Raw genomic sequence first — 22,919 nt, forward strand, 5'->3', positions numbered from 1 at the left:
CATGGGACACAAGTTTTTTTTTTTTTTTTGTTTGTTTGTTTTTAATGCAAGGAGATTGCAGTTGGTGTGTGTAGAGTATTCTTTTCAATTTGATTAGGCTAACTACTTTTATTTCTGTTGTTCAGAACAGAGGTAAGTTTGTGTAACTGGTTTCAGAACGTTTATAACGTCTGTACAGCTCTTTCATGTTTTATAATAGTTTTAAAGGGAGTATTGGGCCCCAGTTGTTGAATCATGTTTGTTCAAAATAAATATGCAAATCAGAACATGTTCCGTGTCTGGATGTATTCCTTAAATTGATAGCATCAGACCAGACATTTCCTGTAAAGCTGCATTCAAATCTTATGTGAAATAAATTGGACTAAAATGACAAAAAAATCTTGGTTGAAAAGTCCAATATGATCTGATAGCTGAAAAAGACTAAACTGTCAACAGTTTTCATTGACTAAAACTAAACTAAAGTAGTTATGGTTTCTTTGACTAAGACAAGACTAAAATGTCCATACTTTTGGTCAACTAAAACTTGACTAAAAAAAATGATGAGTTTGACTAAATATGAAAAAAACTAACAAGGGCATCTGACACAGGACCAAGGTTAAATAAAAAAATAGCTGACAAAATTAACACATTTACTCTGTTTCAGTTTTCCAGTTTGTTCGATTTAGACTGGACGAAATTCAGTGAAGAGTAAAAAGAACATTGCAGCCTTAGGTCTTTATTGGACGACATGTCTAGTCTGATACTGGAATGTTTTTATACATTGGCTTTTGTGAGCAACAAAGAAGATATTGTGTGTTATTTGAGGAATGTAGAGGTGCCAGAGGCGTATTTTGTTACCTTTGGTCAGAGCCAGGCTACCTGTTTCCCCATTTCCAGTCTTTATACTAAGCTAAACTAACCATCTGTTGCCTGTAGTTTCATATTCAGGGTAAAAACATGAGCAGTATCCATATTCTCATCTAACTCTGGACAAGACAGCAAATAATATTTTTACTTGTATATAAGAGTGTTTCCCAACTGATCCTTTAATGGACATGTGATCTCAAGTAGACGTGTGAATTCTGACTGTTATCTGTCAGGAACAACAAAGAAGTAGTGTGACTCTGTTGTAGAGCCACAAAACCTCTTAGCATGTGACACTGACCAATGTTCATTTTCCCGTTTCTTACAAACAGTTAACATTGGTTTCTTGCAACCATGACTACAACCTTTCCCCAACCAAATTGTTTTCTGGCTCGAACTTAAAATACCTTAACCATAGAGCTGGCAGATCAGGAAATGATCATATAAATCATTGAGATGGTAATTTGTAGCAGTTTTGGAACACACTGGCAAACATCCTGCTACCGATAGGGCATCAGATCAGAAAACACCATCAGACTAAAGGTCAAATGAAATAAATTAAGTTAATACTGTATACTACTAATTTGTTTGTGTGTGTTTGTGTGCATTTATGTGATGCACATGAATGGAAGTAAGGTGGTGGGGCTGGATGGTACTGATGGAAGTACAAAGTGCAAGACATTGACACCTGATACTGTACAGTCAGTATCAACATTTTGCCAGATTCAATAATGAATATTGTGTCCTTATAATGTTGACAGAAAACATAAACAACAACAAATAAAACAACATGGCTTTAGGTTTACTACAAAATGTAATCGATGTTGCGTATTAGTTCTATATAAATGTAATTTCCAGAGGACAGGGTTTCTTACATCCTCTGTACAGTGGACAAGCCTCTGTGGCACTGGAGAGACACTTCTGTCATTGCATTATGAGAAATGGTTTTAGAGCTTGACCTACACCAAGGACTAAACGTCAGGATGTCAACCTCTGCTCCCCTGATCATGACCATACTTTTTTTTATTCTGTCTCTTGAGAGTTCTACACTTTATGGAACTGCAATCCTAAATTGCTCACCCTGAAGTGAGTTTGAGAAATCCTTGAGAAGTGTTGATTGCTGATCATAAAACCTGTAAACTTAGAGCTATATATCCAAAGTTTCCCCGTGCACTGTCAAAAATATATAGGCGAAAGCCCAGTTAGATGGCGGCTGTTGGGTTACAATAGAATTTTGCTAAAAACTTACTAGTATGTTTTGTCTGATATTATTGCTTAAAACTATACATTAAGAAGCAAAACCCAAATAAAAACATGACACCTCATAGCCACAGACAAATATATCGATGTGATCTCAGCGTCTCACACATTCACTTGGAGAAGAGAAACCATCCACCGAGTTGTGAACACATCTGAAGGCTTAGCTTACAAGCTGTCAAACAACCGCGGGAGAAGCGATTGCATCACCTTGACAACAGAGGGTCTTTATCGCTGCTTTTCTAAGCAACTTAAACAGGCATCGTGCTGGTGCTGCCCACTCTGTCTGAGGATAAATCAGGTTAGCAGTGGATTAGGCTGAGGCACCTTGTTTGTGTAATGTACTTTATTTTCCTCAGAAAGCCTTCACCAGTGTCAGGAGGCATTAGTGTAAAATTGTCAATCTTCCTCTCTCTCCTGCAGCGGCTATAGCTTGCTTTCTCCCTGTCAGACTTTCTCCTTGGAGATTTGGTGAGGCTGCAGGATGATAGTTACTTCAAGTGTATGTCTGAGCTTCTGAGAGCTGATATGGGTAGAAATGAACACTGCAACGGGGAGAGACTTTGATCTACTTAGGGTGTCATAATCCCGGCTGTAAGGTCCTGGCTCGAGCAAGTGACAAATTGTCAGCTGCTAATCATGTCATCGGGGCAGCGTAATGGAAAAGCAGCTCTTTTCACCTTGAGCATGTTGTCTGCATTCCACAGACAACATTTTTTTTGATATTTTTCAGAGCCTCAGAGAACTGGAAGACAAAGCAATGAATCCACAAATGACATGTAGGACGCTGTGTGATTTGCCCGCCCTTTCATTTGAGAAGCTTTTAATAATTTTTCATTTCTCCGTTTTTTTGGGGGGAGAATGTGTTGATGTGAAGCCATTCCAAAACTGGAACAGATGTAAATTGAGAGTGTGTTGGCTCAGACACTGTTTATCTAATGAATTCATGTAATGCAAAAATGATCCTTTCCCTGCCAAAGCAACTGTTGCTGTATGCCAACACAACCATAAAGTAACTTTCCTTAAAATCCCGATCCAGCATCATCTGGTTATTTGCACAGAGATGTTTGCTTTTGTCAGAAATAGCTGTGAAATCATCTGCAATTATGCCGCATAATCTGTGTTGAAATGGCTGGATAAGAGAAATCCATTCACTCTTCCTCTTCATTCAGTTACTTTCAAGTCATTCACAGTACTGACTGGAGTAACATGTCTGTATATTTGGGGGGAGGGGGGGTTACACTCATTGCTGTGGTGTTTCTGCATTGCATTTTCCTGAATGTCAATGTATCTGTAACTGTTATTTCTTTTTCCTTAGATTTTCTGATGATGAGGTTGTGTAGATAGCACTCTTTGTGTCTGTACAGCTACCCGGTGTGTATTGCATTTACACATGAATTTAAATAAATCACAGACGCTGATACATCAGTTTCTGTGCACCACATGATTTTTCCCAAGGCAGACCACTATCCCAGTCCTATTGCAGGGGAAATTTAGTAGGAAAGGCAGTTTATTTCCATGAGTATGCCCCGATTTTCATGAGTGGACCCTATAATGGTGAGTGTGCTTAAGCCAAAGTGCTTGTCAAATGGTCAGTGTCTGAACCCCCCCCCCCCCCCCAATCCAATCCTAAAGAGCTCCCACATCACACACATTAGCCAGGTGTGTGAAGGATGAGAAGGGTTTGAACTTCTCTCTCAAGCTTTGTTTTTGTAGTTCTTTACACAAGTCCTTTTCTCACTTCCCTATGTACAAACACTGTGAATGCCCTCGGGGCGGGGGAAAGACTGTTTGTAAGTTTGCGCTGTTCCTCATATGTAAATTTCATTGCGTCTCATCCCTCTCCATGATGGCAGACTTCCCTCCGGCCTTTCAGTGTGGCCTTTCAGAACACCTTCAAACATTTTTGTCTTCCAACATGGTCAGATGACACTCTAGCGTGTCACACTTTTTAACAGTCACTTTTTTTTTTTGTGTTTTTGTCTTCGATAGCAGTGCTTCTACTACCTAGGGATTGGGACCCCCAATGGATCACTGTGTTTGTATGCACCTAAGTAACCAGATTACAGTCAGCTTTCTGCAGTAATCTCATTATGCCAACGTAAAGTGATAGAGAAACCCAGTTTCAGTAATTTGGGAAGGGGATTAGACAAGATTCCCCCCATCTAGATGTCTCCTAAAGAAAGCTGCATTCTTGTAGACATAACCTGGTTTCTAATTGGTAGATGTGCAGATATAAAGATTTCAGTCAAGGAAATTCAAAATAATTCCATTCAGAGGCTTCCTAAAATTGACACCTGCCAGGTTTCTTGTGTGCACAAATGAATTACATTAATTCATCTCCTAAATTACTAAACTACTTACTCCTCTTTGAATTGACTCCCACACATGATTATGAGCACAACTTTGGTATTTCTGCAAAGTGGTGACACAACACGGTCATCTGTTTGCTGAAGGACTGGATATAGCTATGCTGAATAAATGAAATGAGTTCTGACCTGCAGTGAATACAGGGTACATTGGAGTTGATGTCCAGGCAGGACGAGAGGCAATGTCATGAGACAGTTTGACAGCTTCTTGGCATCAGAGTTGTGGTCGACGTATGAATCGAGAAGAGAAGAGAAGAGAGGGAATGTTAAGTATTTTGCTGTTCATACTGATGGAGAGGGGGGGTAACCATGTCTGAAGTATGTACGTACCAACTTCATGAGCCATGTTAGCTCATTATTCTATTAAAAGAGACGAATTATATTACAACAAGATTACAAGTTTTAGTCACGTTAGCGATATTGGTGAGAATGATGTTCATTACACACCAGGAAACAAAATAGTTGGATGTAAAATGGAGAAGCTACTTCATAGACGGCCAGTAAGCGGGACAAAGAATGTCAAGTTTGGCCTGAAGGTGGCTCCAGCTTTCATTAGTTCAACCTGTGCTCTGTTAGTGTCAGCTCTGCAGTTAGGCTAAATTTATATTTGAGATTAAAGCCCAAACGTAACGAGTATTTTTTATAAACAATAGGACAAATGTATACAATGTGAGAAGTGTCACTCATAGTGGCAAAGTCACAGAGAATTATCCCACAGCTCTGTGTCTGCTGGATATGTTAACATGCAATAGTTCGCTAACACTTCACATCACAACACTTCACCTCAACTTAACAAGGCCAGAATATGTCAAAGGTGTATAATTTTAGCTTGTTGTGGCCAAAACAGACTGATTAATGAAGCTTTAACATTGCTAATGGTATACTATGTCAGTATAAGAATAATTGAGTCTGGGTTGTATTTTTGTCGCTTTGGTCGCCATTTCTATTGGCGATAAGAAAACTGAACTTCATTTCTGAGATCTAGGAACACAGAAACATTGCTACAAAGAGTCCGATGGGGTAAGAAACACGAGTAGATCAGACGCGCTGTAAACAAAACCTCATGTTAGCCAAAGTTATTTTGAAGAGTAAAATTTGTAGTAGAAGTAGTTGTGGTTGGACACAGTTTTCCTTTGCCATGAGGGATCATTACTGACTGGATAATCTAAAAAATCTAATGCAGGCCTATCAAGTAGCTGTCAATGATGCAAGAAAAGGCTTTCTTGCAAATGTAGTTGCAGACCACTGTCATAACCCCAGGGTGTTATTTGGTACCATTAATCATACTGTGAAATCCTTCTTCACATTTTACCCCCACTAAATATGAAGAATGTCTTGCAGACTTAAATAAGAAGATCTCAGACATCAGAGCCTATTTCAGTCCATTGGTGCAGTCTACTTCTGTTATATCCGCAAATGTGGCTATTTTTTTTTTACCAATTTTGAACTAATTTCAGCCATGAATTTAAAGGAAATAGTAAGAGATAACACCTTGTGTTCTAAATGTTCTCTCAATACTTTCTCTTAAGCTCTTCTCAGACATAGAATATGTAACATTGCTGACTTAATCTGTCTGTTAAAGTGATGGCTTTTTGTCTTTCAGACATGTAAGGACATATAGTACTGAAAGAGACAAGGCTTGCATGATGTTTGGCACCAGGTGCACAAGAGGGAGCAGAGAGAGAGAAAAAAAAATATGATACAGTTGCAAGGAAAGTGACTCTTTTTGTCCTTCAACAGCGAAAACATATTTTTCTGTTGAAGCCTTCATTATTGACCATCGGGAGTGAAAAGGACAGTTTCCCTGCTCCTCACAGTGAATCCTTCATAACAGCTACTGTCGACTTCACCATCTAATGTCGTTAGAGAGCAAATTCTCCAGCCTGTTTTATAAATCACTGAATGACAAGATGTAGAGTTGCTACTCTTTAATTCCTATTTCATCACATGTACAGTATGTATGTAAAAATGTTTCACTGGATATTTATTCAACAGTTTGCATGAATGAAAATTGTGCTGGCCTGATTATTACAGTTGTACCAGGGTTTTTAAAGTGCAAGGGGGAAATTAGTTTTTACAGATCTGATATGAGAGGAGCAATCCCCTCAACGCCTTACAATTGGCACAATGTTTCCCAGTTTATTAAACCAATTTTGTGCATAAGAGATGATGATTAAGATATTACATTTATTATAGTGATGTTAGAAGGTGAAACAAGATGCAGATTTCTCTCTCTCTCTCTCTGTACACGTTTTTCTTGTGCTGCTACAGCCTTTACATTAACCTTAAAACTTAAAATTCAGAGTTGTGTTGTGTTGAAAGTGATACAGAAATATCCCACTGAGTAAGACTGCTGCTGTGACTTTTACACAAGGGGAGGGAAGGGAAACATAAAGAAGGAATTTTGTACTGAGATGGAAGATTCCCACTTCATTTGACTGATTCAGACTTGATGCCTCATTTTAAAATGAACTTAAGAATGTATTTTTGCACAGAAAGAAGACTGTGGGTTTGTCCCTCATCACTTACATTAGAAGTGCATTAGGAAGAGGATCTTTTATAGCCCTCGTATGCCAGTATGAACAGCGGGAATGATTACAGCGAGGAAAACCTCTTTCACTGTTCATTTAGGCACCTGACAGTCTTGAAAAATTGTGAACATGTCCTTTAAGTTCAAAAGTACAATTGGGCAATGATCATTCATAAAAAAATCAATGATTTTGAGTGTGTTTTTGCGGTGTGACTGTACTCATAATATCAAGCCACTGAAGTTAACACCAAACTCCAGAAACTTCTGAAACTGGCCTTGTACTGTATTAAAACTTGCCACCCATAAACCATTAACATGATTTAAGATTTTTGATTACACTGACAACACTGTTTCTCTGCAGCGGCCAACTCAAGGCAACACAAGGTAACAAACATGATTGATGTTTTCAATCAAGCTATGGTGGATTCTTTTTTGGCTGTTGGCAATGATGCTGTCAAGAGGAAGGAGGACGTGTTTGCGAGGCCTCTGGAGGCTGAGGATGCTGGCTGCTTGACAAGTACAGGGGAGGGCTCACTGGAGAGTGCACAGGAAATGAAATATGGATCGAGCAAATCTATTTACTGTCAGTACACTTTAACAAAGTAAGATATCAACACAGCGGGGTACCTCCTAATGGTCGTCCTCCTCAAGAACACGGCGTTCAGAATGGCTGTTGTCGCAGGTCATGACGCAGAAAGATTCTTCACTGGTCTCAAGGCTTTGAGTGTATTGATGGGTGTTAAATAGTGGGGCTCACTGAATGAGGAGGTGGGTGGGAGTTGACAGAGCGTGAAGCGATCAAGCATTGATCTGTTTGCCTTTCACAAACTCATTGTCCTCTGGTGTTCATGGGTGGCCAAGTAGAGAGTTGACTTTGTCCACTACTCTGTGTGCCAGCAACTGAAAACTATTGAGACTTTTTGTTTGACCTGAGCTCTGTTCACAGGGGACCAGGAGATGTTGAGTGATTCGTAGGAAGCGAAAATGTGATGGAAAGAAGAAGAAAAAGAAATTCAAGGCAGATGACCCACTGAGCACCATCGATTTGACGTTGATGAAGTAATAGACTGAATAGCTTTTAGGTGTCTGGGCTAAAATAAGGCGACATAGTGTTTTATTTACATGTGACATCACATAAGGTGGTTTCTTTAAAATTGCGTAACTAGGGAAACTGCACAGGTCTGTCAAATAATAACATTAGCCAACACTTTTCATTATTTACAGCTTGCTGTACAGTACATACCTTTCAGCTGTACTTGTTTAGTGTTGGATGAACAATTTCTATGATCCTCATCTAATGAGAAAAATGAGACTGAGGTGGAGTCTACAGGGGGAGGTTTTGATGAATTTTCATGACAAACTTCACACTTTCCTTTGCAAGGTTAGGAACTAACAAATTGTAACACCTTAACTTAAATTTACCGTCTAGCAGATATTGTATCCAGGAGTTCGTCACAAAGTGGTGGTAATCAAGGCTGGTATACAGGGGTCCCAAACATGGAGGTGGCCCTGAGTTAAAATCTAGTTTTAAGGCCTTTATTATTTCATTTAATACTGTGCTTGCATGATGATTATTCCTAAATAAAGTTGTACTTAATCAAACAACCAAAACAAATTAAAATGCATTAAAGATTCCCTTCAGTCATGTATTAATTGTTCATTTTAAAATTTGAACTGCTGGAGATAAGATGTCTCTTGCTTCACTACTCGTATGCCTGCCCCTTAAACTCACAGATTCAATAAACACAGAGAAACTTTCCTCCTTCAGCAGCTGAATGTGGAAACATCCAACTGAAGGAACAAAAGAAAAACACATTTTGGAGTGGGGGGGGGGGGGGGGTTAAGTAACACACTCACAATACACAGATAGTGGCAGAAATGGTTGGTCAATAGGGGTCGGTCCCATAGAGGTCAGATGCGGCCTTGGTGGGTGTATAATATCATAGAGCTTTTGTTAAAGCATCTGATTGATGTTTATCAGCTACTGGTATAATAAGCTCATGAATATGCCTGCAAGGGGATATACACAATAGCTAAAAAAGTCTCTTTGAAGTCCAGCTTTCATTCATTCTAAATGTTGCAGGTTACAAATAACCTGCAGTGGAGGAACTTTTATTTCCTTTCAGTATAACTGACAGTTTTGTGGATTAGACGCTTTTGTGTGCTTTAGCTTTCCTTCATTATGCAACAGGACGCGAGTTGGAACGCGAGACAGCCAAGACATTGGCAGGCCAGACCGCTCGTTGCTCATCTTCTGGCTGACCCCCCTCTGCATATCAGTATATTTCCACAGCACATTGGTATGCTTTTGGCTCACAGCACCAATTGGGCATAATCGTCGCCTCATTCTCATAATGGCGTGTGCACAGTTCTCTCCCCTGTGATGCCAAAGCCCTGCCCAGCAGCAAAGCTATGAAACATTTTCCTTTGAGAAACCTTGAAAATCTTGGAGTTCTAAGGTCAAATCCTTCGTTTTGATATGTAAATCGAAATGTTCAACATAAGTTCTTATGAGGGAAAAAGCAGTCCCACAAATAAAATGATATATAAGTAGTCAAGAGAGAGAGAGAGAGAAAATTCCTCTGCTTGACAGAGGCAGCGCTGAAGTTCATGGCCTGTAATTATACTATTCCTTACTGCAGAGGAATGGCCTGAATTCCTTTCAGAATTGTTGATCTTGTGAGTTGTCACCACAAAGTTAATTTCCCCTGGGAGTGCCATATAAATTGCATGCCACTGAACAGAGGTAATAGCTGTGGTCTTGGAGATATGTTTGGCAGCAACTTCCAAGAGGCACGCAGAGGCACAGTATCTGCAGAGAGTTGTACTGATTTTTTTTGTTGTTCACAGCACCACTGTAGTTCCTGCTCATTATTTAGCAATTGGGAACAAGTGTTTTGGCAACATCTTTGTATATTGCCTTGTGGTCTCTCAGCAATTTGTTGTTATTATGTTCATATTTTTAAGAGGTGAGGTAAATTTTGTGGTAATCGAAGCTGATAAAACAGTTCGGAGTACATCTGTTGACTGGTGACTGAGGGGTTTGGAGAGTTGGAACCTGCAGTACTGCCACACAAGCTAATTGTTGTCAAGTTTATACAGGTAGTTTACAGCAGCTGCCCCCACAGAATCCTTACAACAGTACAAAGCAAATAGATTCAACCTCAGTTGAATTATTTATACAATCCCTCATGGAAAGTAGGTTAGGGAAATATTTTAGCACATGCTACTGTGAGATAGTGTACAGACTTAGTATGGGAACCATGTAATAACCACATATGTCTTTCTCTCCCTTGGTACAGATTGACTCTGGCTCTCTGCTGAAACCAGTACCAATTAAAAGCACTTCTTAAGTCAAGGGGTTCATACATCCTTCTCAGGCTTATGCCAATTTTAATGTTATTGCTCTGGAGGGTTTATGAAATTGTGTTTTTGTAAAGCACCAACGTCATACTGATAGACAGCATCGTAATCATCATCAAGTTCAACTTCTTAAGTACATGTAGCAGCACTGGGATTGCTGGTGTTGTGTGACATTGGAGCTGAAATTAGAACTGAGCTGTTGTGATTTCTGAGGAATCTAAGGTATTGTTGACACTTCCTGTTTCACAGTAAACTGAAAAAATAATTAAGTTATTCAGTGTGGATCGGTCAAGCCTGGCTCGGATCGGCTTATTTGCCTGATGAGGTCAGTATTAAAGCTTCTAAATTCAACAGATCAGATTGCAGCCTATTACTCGCAAGTTTCAGAAAGATTTTCCAATATAAAATCAGCCTCATAGATATGGGTTAGAAGGGGCTTACTACACCTATTAATAGGTGCATATCAACCCATTGGAATAGGACAGTGGCACCTACCAGTGGGCAATATGCTGCTACGTTACGCTACAAAATAATGATGTTTTATGATGTGACAACACTGTGGTTAAGGTCCGGTTAGGTTTAGGCACAAAATCCATTTGGTTTCCACTAGGAAAAGATCATGCTTTGCGTTAAAATGATCTCTTGAAACATGGTTAAATGTGGCAACTGTCAGTTAAATGCAGTAAAATGTGGTGAGAATGTCTTGATGGCGGCGAACGGTTGTCTATTGCTTGCCTCATCTCTAACTATCTAGCCATCTACCCAACCCGCCTCCTCCTAACAAGGGAAAAATTGTTTTATCAAGTCATCTTATATTGACATCATCTGAACTATGTCACTTTTCCGGGTCATAATTACTGTAGTCGCTAGATGGCATCTGTAACTCCACCTGTGACCTCGACCATACCAACAGATGATAACACCCTCCTGAACCTACTAGTAGGTGTAGCAAGCCCCTTCTAACCCATATCTATGAGGCTGATAACCACTGATAACGTCTATTAGGTCAAGTGTTAACATTCGAAACGGGTGTCCATGGAATGTACAGCTGTCCATTCTGTTTTTCCTTGATACCTCATGATGTTTCTTTGAGTCCATGCAGCCTTAAATTGGGAAGCCATACGGAAAAATGCTTTTCCTCAGTTTACTAATTATATATTTATCCATATATTTTATGTAATTTGTTAACTGGTTGACAGTTCATATGTGCCCTGTGGGTGTAATTAGAACATGTATGCACAAATCTTATGACTGCTCATATAATCTATAGACTATATTATTTCTATTCTGCATAAAACCCTTAAGCTTGGAGCTTGCATGCCCAGCCTTCCTACCTCTTTTATATACATATATATATATGTGTGTGTGTGTGTGTGTATATATGTGTGTGTGTGTGTGTGTATATATATGCATATTTAACCATTTCCAAATTAATCATAATAATTGCAATTATTAATAGTAAAGTTTTTCAGTGTAACATTTTCATAACGATAATTGATTTACATGTGGAAATGACGACGCAATCAAAAAATTTCATTTTCATCACAAACATGCTATTAAAATTTCAATTTAATTAAATTATTTAATTTTAATTTTGGCAGTCATGGACTTCCTTATCAATGTGTCATTATTACATAACAAATTTTCTTTACTGCCTATTGTAACTATTTTAGAAAACTAGATCAAATATTTTGATAGAATGATACTGATAAATGGTCTATTTACAAGCTTTTCCCTGAGCTTTTTCAACCACACCTCATGGTTTCAGTGGATTGGTTTGATCTGATGTTCAAACAATGACACAATATTATTCACAAAAAACACAGAAATGTTTATTTCATGTCTGCAGAATGTTAAACAGTTCTAAGCAGACAAATAAATTCATGGTTTGAATCTGACGTGCACGTACGTGTCGTCATGGTGTTCCTTAATAATGCAAAATAGCAAATTGGATTTTTCTTGACTTTCACATAATTAGAGCGTTGAGGAGGGAAAGGCGACCCATATGGTGTCATTCATAATTCATGGCCTTTTGATAGAAGTGGCCCTCATGTGATGCTGTAATGTGCAGTGTGAAATGAATCAATCAAGATGGTCTTGTTTGGGTTTATCCGCCTAAATATTGTATTTTTGGAATGGGCAGACACAACACCTCGTATACTAATAGGTTATCATAAACTTGCTGAATGTTCCATAACCAGGAATTGTATCTAAACTTTGTTGGCAACAATTAATCATGGTGGGCATTAAAGGAACTTTTCACGTAGGTGATATATTTGATTTTACACATCGTAATTGTGGATGCCGATTTATGAGCAAAGCTTGTAACCTTTTAAATATGAGCATGAAGATGTGTCATTAATCCTGAAGGTTAACCACAACAGCTGTGTGACAGATATCTGATTGTGTTCATATGGCTCTGTGATGGCACACGTGCCCTACTGAGACCAATGACTGCTTTATGCTTTGGCTGCACAATAATTCACCATACAGACTGAAGTGCGTCATCCATCAAAGAGCTCACTAATTTCCCCCTGGATGTAATAAGGCTTCTTTTATGAAAGTAACAACTTTCCTCTCTCATTCTACTTCACCCTGTGTTCTCTGTCTGACTTTGTTGTTTATGTCTCATGTCCACAAGCAGACACACATCTAGTGGAACACACCTACACACATCTGGACCCATATTTATCAAGCAACTCAGAACAGGAAATCAGTCCTGACTGGCCAGAAATTCACAGAGGCTATTTAGTCCTACTTTCAGGACAAGGAGTAAAATCACTTTTGAGTCCTATCTGTGCTGATGTTAAGGAGAGTTCCAGAGGTGTCCTAACCTGTAAGGAGCTGCTGGCTTGCACACATCTGTGGAAAAAGAGATATTAAAAGATATTGTAACTATCCTTGTAGGCTTATAATAAAATTCAGCTTCACAACAGTAATTATATGAGTCTGTCAGAACCTACAGTTACTGCGGTGAATGATCACTTAGTTCCTCAGATAATGCACAAATTCATTCATTCCCCCACCACTCAGTATTAAATCATAGAAAAATAAATTAAAATTAGACAAATCTTGGGTTTGTTTGTTTTTTTTTAGTTATTGATGGCATGAAGATACTACATATATATTCATATTGTGACGATGTGTTTCCCAACACTGGGTGACATTACAGACATAACTCATTTTGCCCACCTGTGTAGTTAATAAGAAATGTGCCAGTGTCTCCTTTATCTATGAATTATTGGTAAATATTATGAGATTAAAAGTTATAATATTTAAGATTTCAGTCCTGGTTGACCTGTGATCACTGGTGGCAACTTCAAGTGTGGCTTAATACTACAGAAGACACTCTCAGAGCAGATACTTCTTAACAGAAGAGCAACAAGTGTATCTGTTTACAGTGCAGCCAAACAAACCTGTGTTGTAGGTAGGCGTAGTTAGACAATTTTAATCTAGTCAGTCTGTTTAAGATGCATGCCAGATAACTGCAACATCTGCTGTTCAGATCCAGCCACAGACCTCTGTGCCATGTCATGCCCCTATCTCTACCCGTTTCCTCTCTGTGCTTTATCTGAAAAGTGAAGGCAAAAAATGCCAACACATAAAGAAGGAAAGTAATTAAAAATATAAGTAATTAATGGTAATTGCTTAAAAATGCTAACAATAAAGAGTATAAACAGGGTTTGATTTATTGAAAATGTTTAGGATCATAACTTTAAGTTCTTAAATAAGCATACATTTTTTTCATGGAAAAGTATAAATAACTACTCAAAAGTTCTAGACCAGCTACTGCTGTGCCCTGTTTTTATTGTTTTCTCATTATATTTTTATATATTATCTAGATAACTTATATTTCTTATATTTGTGCATTATTTTGTTATTCCTTACATTCTATGATGCATGTAAACATCATTAGTGATGTAACCTAGCTGTTTTGGGTCTTTTCAACAATCATACACCCTCACACAGGCGACCCAGCCAGAGTTGATCAGGCCCTAGCTCGTGTCCAAGTGACCTGGGTAGTCCACAGATTCCTACTTTTGATCCTCGGTGGTGTTTTTGATTGCTTTGTTACTGTGCAGCAATGTGATACAAAGGAGCTTGAGGACCTCAACAGGGACACATTGTGCCCACCAACCCTGCTTCCATCCCTCATATTTGTCCCTCTTCCTTTCGTAGGCCCCCTCTAGCCGGTCTTGTCAGGGGACTGTCAACTCCTGAAGGACTATTTGCCTTGATGTTTCAGACATTAGAAACATGTCTGGTATCAGTGTGGTCACTCTGATGGTTTCTGGAAACTTGAGTTGCTTCCCCAGGTTGACTTTCAGCTGCCAGTCCTGTGCGGTGACAAGGAGTCTGCCCAACACCCTTACCTGAGCCTGTGGTTCCTCCCCTGCCTTGGCAAACGCAATGGCCTGTTTTGCTTGGTGCTGTTGTTTGGCTTGGCTGATCCCCTAGTAGATGGCATCAGTTACTGCCTTCAAGACCTGGTTGTGATGTCAGTGATAGCATCCCTCTCCCAGAACCTTCGGGCAACAGCTGAGGATGTGTTCGAGGGATCCTCTTCTCTAACACAGGAGTCCATCCCCCCAGCAATACTGGTTGGTTGGGATGGAACGAACGTCTTACACCAACTAGGCTAGACCAAAAACTTGATCCTGAGCAGCTCTGCCTTCCAGAGCTCTGGTCACATGGTCTTTCTTTCCAAATATGAATCAGTAGAAGAAATGATGATTTCCTGACAAGAACAATTAAACACTGGTAAAATTTGAAATCCAGAAAATAATATTTATGTGTTAGCATTCTTATGTGTACAAGCGTGACTAAGCAGGTTATATCTGCAAAAATATGGTGCCAAAATGAATACACCTCACAATTTACCAATTAACTATTTGCAGTAGGCTGTCAGTAAATACAGGCAAGCTACTTGCAACAGTAAACATACATACGTACATACACAGTAGATTATTGACTTAATAGAAATAATAGATTATTATTGATAGATTATTAGTTCCTATCCAACCACTTTATTTTATAATACCTAATGATAGTGCCACATCATGCATGTATTGTGCAGTATTGCACACGCAGTGATGATGTTTGAAAACCTTCTGTGAGCTGTGGTCACCTCTACATGGAGAACATGAATCTTGTCCTCCTACAGCTCCTGTCCACTTATGTGGCCTTATATTATAGAAATATTGGCGCATTTACTTTCTCCAGCAAAATATGACACCTCTCCTGGAACTGCATGTCCTGCACAGGAGAAATCCCTCTCAGATGGTGTCAATGAGGCCTGTACACACAGGTATGTGTTTGAAAGTGCAGACGATATGGGGAGGCTGCCCCAATTCCCCCACCACCAGGGTACAGGGCCCCGTCCTGATGGAATTGAAGGCAATCTTTTGTAGATCTCAATCTCTTTCTGGACCTGTTTGGCAATGGAAAGGGCACTGCTTTTAGTGGTCATTACCTGAAGAAGCTCTCAGCCCTCATTCTCAAACAGCTCCTCAAGGGATGACTTCTTGGCACACTTCTTGTGAGATGGAGGCTGAAAAATACATAAAAGTAGTGTTTAGACAAACATGCCTCAAAAAATGCTTTCTCCAACCTGTCCCAGGTATCAGCAACAGCACATCTAAGTTTGCCTTTGGAGCGAGGGTCCATCAAAGTGGCTCCTGGAGGAAATTCTTAATGTCTTCACCCAGTAATGAAAACATTACAAACTATTTAGCGTCTAACATTGAAATTTATGTGGTTTTCCCTCTTTCTTTGTAGGCTTTAAATGGAAATGAAAAATAGATTTCCAGATTTCCACAGACCTCTACACACCGGATACACAGAGGGCTGTTTATCCAGTGAACATAACTTCATTATGTTAACAAACTCCTCTGCTTTCTGGAAGTTGTCATCTGTGAGCCTTAGCAGTCGGGAAAAAAAGAAGATATGAAGATAGAATAAAATATCAACTATTATGTTGTTCCTCATTGTTTAACAACTGATCTCCTTGTCCATCACCTGTCTTTCTCCGTTGGCTTCCTAAGTTGTTGGTCAAGTGATGCTGCCTGAATGGCTGCGTAATGCTCCATAAACCTCTCCACCATCAGGAAAAGGGAGTTCCTCCATGTTCTGACATCCAGAATCATGTTGTATACAATGTTGTATGCAATCTACATTGCTGAAGATGTTTGAAACAAACATTACTGTCTGAGATTTATAAGGCTACGCTACTTACTGAGAAGTCGCTGCCTCTCCTGCAGGACGGTTTTGGCCATGGTGGACTGTTGTATCAGATTGTTAAAGGAAAATATACCAGATCAAAAAACTCTTTTGAAAATAAAAAGGGAGTCAGAGGTCCAAGCAGCAAAGTGTTCTTTAATGCCGGCAAAAAGGGGAGCAAATTAGCACTTTTACAACAAACCAAATCGCCCCGAAGGTTCTATTCCCTTGGGTCAGCATAGGTCACACCTATCGTCCACCCTCCCTAATTTTTGGCCAATTATTCTGTTATCTTTATCTCCGTCACTCGTTGTTGGTCAAAACTCTTCAAAACAGGTTTTGAGCTGTTTGAGGATATGTACTGGCATATTCAATTCTACCTGGTTATATCCAATTTTTTATATAAGTATTGGGAATCATTTTACATCATTATTGCCAAGTTGTCTTCTGGCCTTTTATTTTTTTATGAGTTATTCTAGTCATTTTACACCCTTATTTCTTGATCTCCTCCAGAGAGTATTTTTTTAAAAAAAAGTGAAGAGTTTAATGCAGACCCAAGCAAAGTGACATGTAATACAAACACACTCAAATTTCTCCAATGTATGATTATGATTCTTCTACTGTGCCTCTATACGTACATTGTGATTACATATGGTTCATGAGATTATAACTACACCAATACAAATTGAATCACACTAGCCCTTATTGCTTGTAAACTTATAAAATCAATCTGTATAGCTTAATATTGTCTTTAAGCACACCAATGACATTTAATGAAAATACACCACAGGACCTCTTCAGCCACACCATGACAGTTCCAAGTCTGGCACACCACTTTGTAATGGCACTGATGCTGTAAACCTTAGTGTATGGGCAAAACACCCAACCTTTAAAAACTTCAGATTCTTCAGTGCAATATCCATATTGCTGGTGTTGTCTACTGTGGCAGCTACAACTTTACTGTTTATCTGGAATTCCTCCAGAGTGTCATTTATCTCATCTGCCACCACCAGGACTATCTGTGACTCATACACAGCTTTGATGTTTAGCACCTTCTGCTTAATGTGGTCATAAATGGTGTAGTGCACAGTTACTGTTAAATAGTGGTTCTATGCCCCTATTAAATACATTTGAGGATATTTATTACTCTTTTTGACTGCTTTTGACAAATTTTCTTAATGGCACAGATTTTCAAGTAAATGAATATTGTTTTCACATCACTGTGGAGATTCCACAGTGGAAAAAGAATGCAGTCCCTTTACCAAAAATTTGGTCACATCGCACATCCCAGTGTTGGAATCCTCTCTGGTGAAATACAGCCACACTTTAGACTGTTACGTGCTGACATCAGAGCAAATGTGACATTAACTAGCGAAGGCATGTGTGGTGTGTGATGCTTCTGTTGCTTGTAACATCTGTTTCTGAGCACCGGAGGACAATATTCGACCAACATGAGACACAGAAATCTGCGTTGTGATTCGGTCCAGTAGGTACTAGTCGTATAGGAAATGGTGCGATATTGGCACTGGGTTTCAGTACTCAACCCTAATAAATACTTTACTAATGTAATCAGAATGTAATTGTTATCATCATCTTATCAGCTATGATACAGTTTATAATTTATAAACTTATATTACACAAACTAATGATAAAATAACATAAATTATAGCATTATTCATAATTAGTAAACATTATGAATTGGGGAGGGGGAGCATTGCTGTGTGAGGCAGGAGTGTAGGAGTTGTTCAGTGACATATAATAACAATAATAACAATGATAATAATAATGAGAGGAAGACAAACAGTGCAACGACATTTAAACCAGCCAGAAGTCAGAGCTGGCAGCCGCAAAAACAACAGAAATCTAACATCTCGCCCTGCAGCTCTTTAACTCTCCAGCTGTCTGTTTCCTATGGGTAATACTCTCCCCTAATCACATGCACACAATCGCACACTGAAATTTGCATGTACATAGCTGGCCCCCCACCCAAACTGGTTAGCCGGCTTCTAGCCAGAGAGATGAGGTGCCCGTGGCAGACAGGTTCAGTTGACAGACAGGACAGACAGTTTTGGCAGAGCTCCACGATTTAACATTTTAAAACAAGATTTTACCAACTGATAACTGCAGGAACAGACAGTCGGAGTGTTGAAGAGCTGCAGGACGAGATGTGAAGAGAATTTCTGTTGTTTTTGTGGCTGCCAGAGAGACCCCTTCCAGCAGGCCAGCACCACTGTAGCTGCCGTTAGCTCCTGAAGCTAAAACTGCCTCTTCATCAGCATATATTTGAAAATGAGCGCAGGGCTGGCGGAGGTGGGTGTTATCATTCTACCATTTATATAAATATATATAAATGATGTAAAGAACTCCCAAATGGTCGACTGTACATCAGCATTGGCCCAACTTTTTCAGGGCCAATTTTAAACAGCAGATGACAGGTTGAGCCATTTTCAAACCATGAGATGACGATTTTTTTTTTTTTATAAATTTGATGTCAATGTCAATATTAACACCAGCATGATGTGCTTCATTACAATACAGTCATATAATTTAGTTTACAGTGTGCAGTACCTCTTAACCCTTAACTATCAATTTACTATTTTTTAATGAGAGTTATTGTAAAGTGTCACTGCTGTACTGACTAACATAGAAACATACTGTACTGTCAGACACATGTGAGACAGACGACTCAATACACGTGGCTGAAATGTTATTTGCTGAGGTGCCTTATTACAGCTGACGGTGGTGACAATCATCACTGCGTCAAAGCTGTATTTTCCCTGTTGCTATAAGGGTCTGAGGACCTTGGTTTTGGTAGAGAGAGAATATGCTTTCTTATACTTCCCACTTGAGGTCAGTCACAAAAGTTATTCAATCTTTGAAACAGGTTAGGACTCCTATGGAGCCTTGCTACTTGGCAGAGATAGGAGTCATTGCCTAACCTAAGAGAGCTGATAAAATGCTTCTATTTCTAAAGGTAAGACCAATTATTCTGGAATGTTTGGCAAGTTATAGAGCTGATTTCCTACCCTGAGATGCTTGTTAAAAGTGGGTCCATTCAAGGCCTCTTTCACCACAAGACATTGTTATGGAAGCCATTTTGCCATTTGTGCATACAAACTCCCCGCCAGTCCTTTTGCAGGCTTCGGTAGAAACACAAAAGGCTGAGATTCATAGCTTGTCCTGGGCTGCGTGGCATGTACACAAATCTTTTAAATTAAAGCTTTGTTACTGTCCAGGCTGGCCTACTTCTCCTCTCAGATGCATGCTGCCCTTTAGCGTGGGGCTAAATAAAGATCCAGCTTGATTAGGACATTTTTAGTCTTGTTTGTCTTGTATACATGATGGAGCGAGAAAACTCTGAATCACTGATGAACATCAGTAAACAGGTTTTTATTGTTTTTTACTGTGAAAGCAATAGAAGAAACATCAGCAGATCTCATCTAAAGTGATAGTCTCCCTGAAGGTCACACAGCTGATTTTTATAAGCTATTAAGATTTTTATGGTTGATAGAAATCTTCCTCAGAGATTATGGAGGATTCCTGTGGGGACCTTTTAGAGCCAGCTGATCACTATCTTGGCCTCTGAGCACACAGAACCTCCATCATGCTCGAGCTGGGATCAAATAAAAGTTTCCTCTTCATTTTAACTTCTGTACAAAGTTGGATAGTGGCCAGGGACAGGGGAACATTCTGTGAAGTGACGGTTTGAGGAGCATTAAGCACACACTATTGACAAGTCACTGACTGATCAGGGGAACCCAGTCAGTGTGATTCATGCTCACTGGCCACAGCAGCCAATCAGATTTCAAGAGCAAGTTACACCTACTGTTCCAAGTGTAAAATGGAAGTTCTTTCCAGGTTTTAAAAGCTTCCACTTCCTTGCATGTTTTATTCAAGCAGCAACCTCTGAGGCTGTAAAATGAAGCCAATGCGGAAGTGCCAAGAAACTGCAGTTCCTTGAATGACCACTTGAGGCTCCAAAAGCGAGTCATTCCCCATAGACCCCCATGTTAAAATGCCCAACTTTACAGCAGACACAGCAGTTTTGGTCTCTGTAGCTAATTTCCCCTTCCATGACAACTGTACGAGGGGTGAATTTTTTTATAATTCACCCGTTTAAGTTTTATTAAGCTGTAAAGTTATGCATAATGAAGGACATGGCTGCTTTGAGTGACAGATCAATCAGCCGCTTAGGTGGCTTGTTTCAGCCATTCGGCCCGCCTCTTTGCCCATTTTTGATTGGCTGGGAGTTAGGCAGCGTCACGCACTGCCAAGATGGCGACAGCAGGAGCGGCTCACTTTGAGCTTCAAAACCGCTCTTCAGAAACCAACGGGTGACGTCACGGTAACTACGTTCGTATTTTTATACAGTCTATGGTTTTATTCCATGGACATAATGAGTAAACCTCACAAAACTGATGTTTGGAAGATGGTTGCAAACATGAATGTTTTGAAATATAATTAACAAAACAATGTTCTGAACCATGATGTCTGTAGTAGAACTGGAAAAACATAACTCAATACGTTTTCTTACTTGCAAGTGGATTGCTTTTCCATGCGATGCTAACATTACATTGTGCAACACATAAAAAAGCTCACCATAATGTTTGCTTAGGCCTGATTCCATGTGTGTAAATATTGAAAAAAAGAGAGATACTGAAATGTACACTTCATTTTTATTTGTGACCAAACACAGAACTCACTGGATGTGCTGTAAATAGTGAGAATACAGTCTGTTAGTAAGGCTCATAGTACTGAAAGGTATTTTGAGGAAAAAAAAAAAAATCAATCCCCACTATTAACTCTTAGAGAGACAAAAATACTAAAGCTGTGAAAAACTTTATAGCTGCACTCCACCACATAGATGCAATCAGATCGTCTCTCACCACCCACCATGTGTCAGAATGGAGCGATCCATCAGCCTCTCTGCTCACACTGTGAACACGGGGGAAGAGCTAAAGATCCAGGGACAGGTGCAACAGCACCACTCTCGGATTCAGCAGAAAGTTTGAAAACTTAATTGTAAATGGGTCTGAAATCTAATTGTGGGATTTACTTCTCCTGTCTGTGTGAAAGCCCACACATCCTCGGATGCCCAGAGGAACCTCCCTGATTGGATGCTTTACCCCTGCAGGGCTGCATCCGCCTGACCCCTCGGCTCTGTGATTGGTGTGTTTGCTAATCAGAAGTGGCAGCCTGATTACACGGGTGGTCTGGGGAATAAAAAGCCACACAGGAACCTTGGAGTCACCTTCCACCATATGAGTCCGCTGGAAAAAAAAGCTTGGTGTCAAGTTGGATGTATCTCTGTCACTTTATGCCTACACATACACCTGAGATAATCACTGCAAGCCCGAGAGTGTGGATGGTACAAGGGAATCATGGTGCAGTCTCTGTTTCATTAAGAGATGGAGTCGATGAATCAACAAGCTATTTCCAGCTGGAGGAGCATTTAATGAGTTCAGGTTTGCATCGCAGAGATATGAATATAATTGTAACTGACATTTTCCTTCATGTGTAAATTAGATTTGCTCACAGTGATGCAATGCCCAGCAAGAGTTCTCATGGCACGAGTGGAGAAGTGAATTCATGAACAATGAGTTTCTCTGACTGTAAACAAATTATGCTACAAAGTTGAGGAAATGTCAGACCTCTATTACACTCTCACTTACCACACAGATGGAGTGACAGACAGCCATGACCTCAGAATCCAGAGATGACTGATAAGGAGAATATTAAGCACATTCAGCTCATTATTTTTTCCTTTGAACAAACCCTTAGCATCATAACTTTTTTGTATTCACAGCTGCTGTTTGCAGTGACTGAATGCAGCATTTCAGAAAAATCCTTTTCATAGTGGGACTGCCAAGTATAAAGGAAAAGTACATTATTCTGGGAAATATATAATTTCTACATGAGATGATTGATATAAATCTCAATTTGTGTATTAAAAGGTTCAATGTGTAAGAATTGGCCACCTGATCCAAACAAATAGGCAGCATATCACCAACACCCCACCTCCCAAACACATCACCTCACCACCATTATCACTCACTGAATATAGTGACAAGCTTACTGTTTACAAGTGTTGTCAAGATGTCAAAATGCTACAGAGACATTAGAGCCAACGGTTCATTACAAACCAGCTGCACAGATCAGAAAGCGGTTGCACCACAGAGATAAGTTACAACATAACTCGAAGTAACAACTAAATATTTACACACATGCCCCTAGAGTAGGTGTAAATCATAAAATGTCACAGAACTCACTAATGGTAAATCAGCAGTTTTTCTCCCACACAGCATCATTTTGCATAAATTGCTGCCATTTTACAACAC

General features: G+C 39.5%; 1 long non-coding RNA gene across 1 annotated transcript; it reads right to left on the reverse strand.

Moving 5' to 3' along the window:
• Positions 1-21,338: 21,338 nt before the first annotated feature.
• On the reverse strand, positions 21,339-22,699 carry LOC122998747. Its single transcript, XR_006407494.1, has 2 exons — positions 22,254-22,699; positions 21,339-21,851 (listed from the first exon to the last, which is right to left on the reverse strand). It is a non-coding gene; the product is annotated as an uncharacterized LOC122998747 (long non-coding RNA).
• Positions 22,700-22,919: the final 220 nt, after the last annotated feature.

This window comes from Thunnus albacares, chromosome 15 (assembly GCF_914725855.1).
Source record: "Thunnus albacares chromosome 15, fThuAlb1.1, whole genome shotgun sequence".
Classification (NCBI taxonomy): Eukaryota; Metazoa; Chordata; class Actinopteri; order Scombriformes; family Scombridae; genus Thunnus; species Thunnus albacares.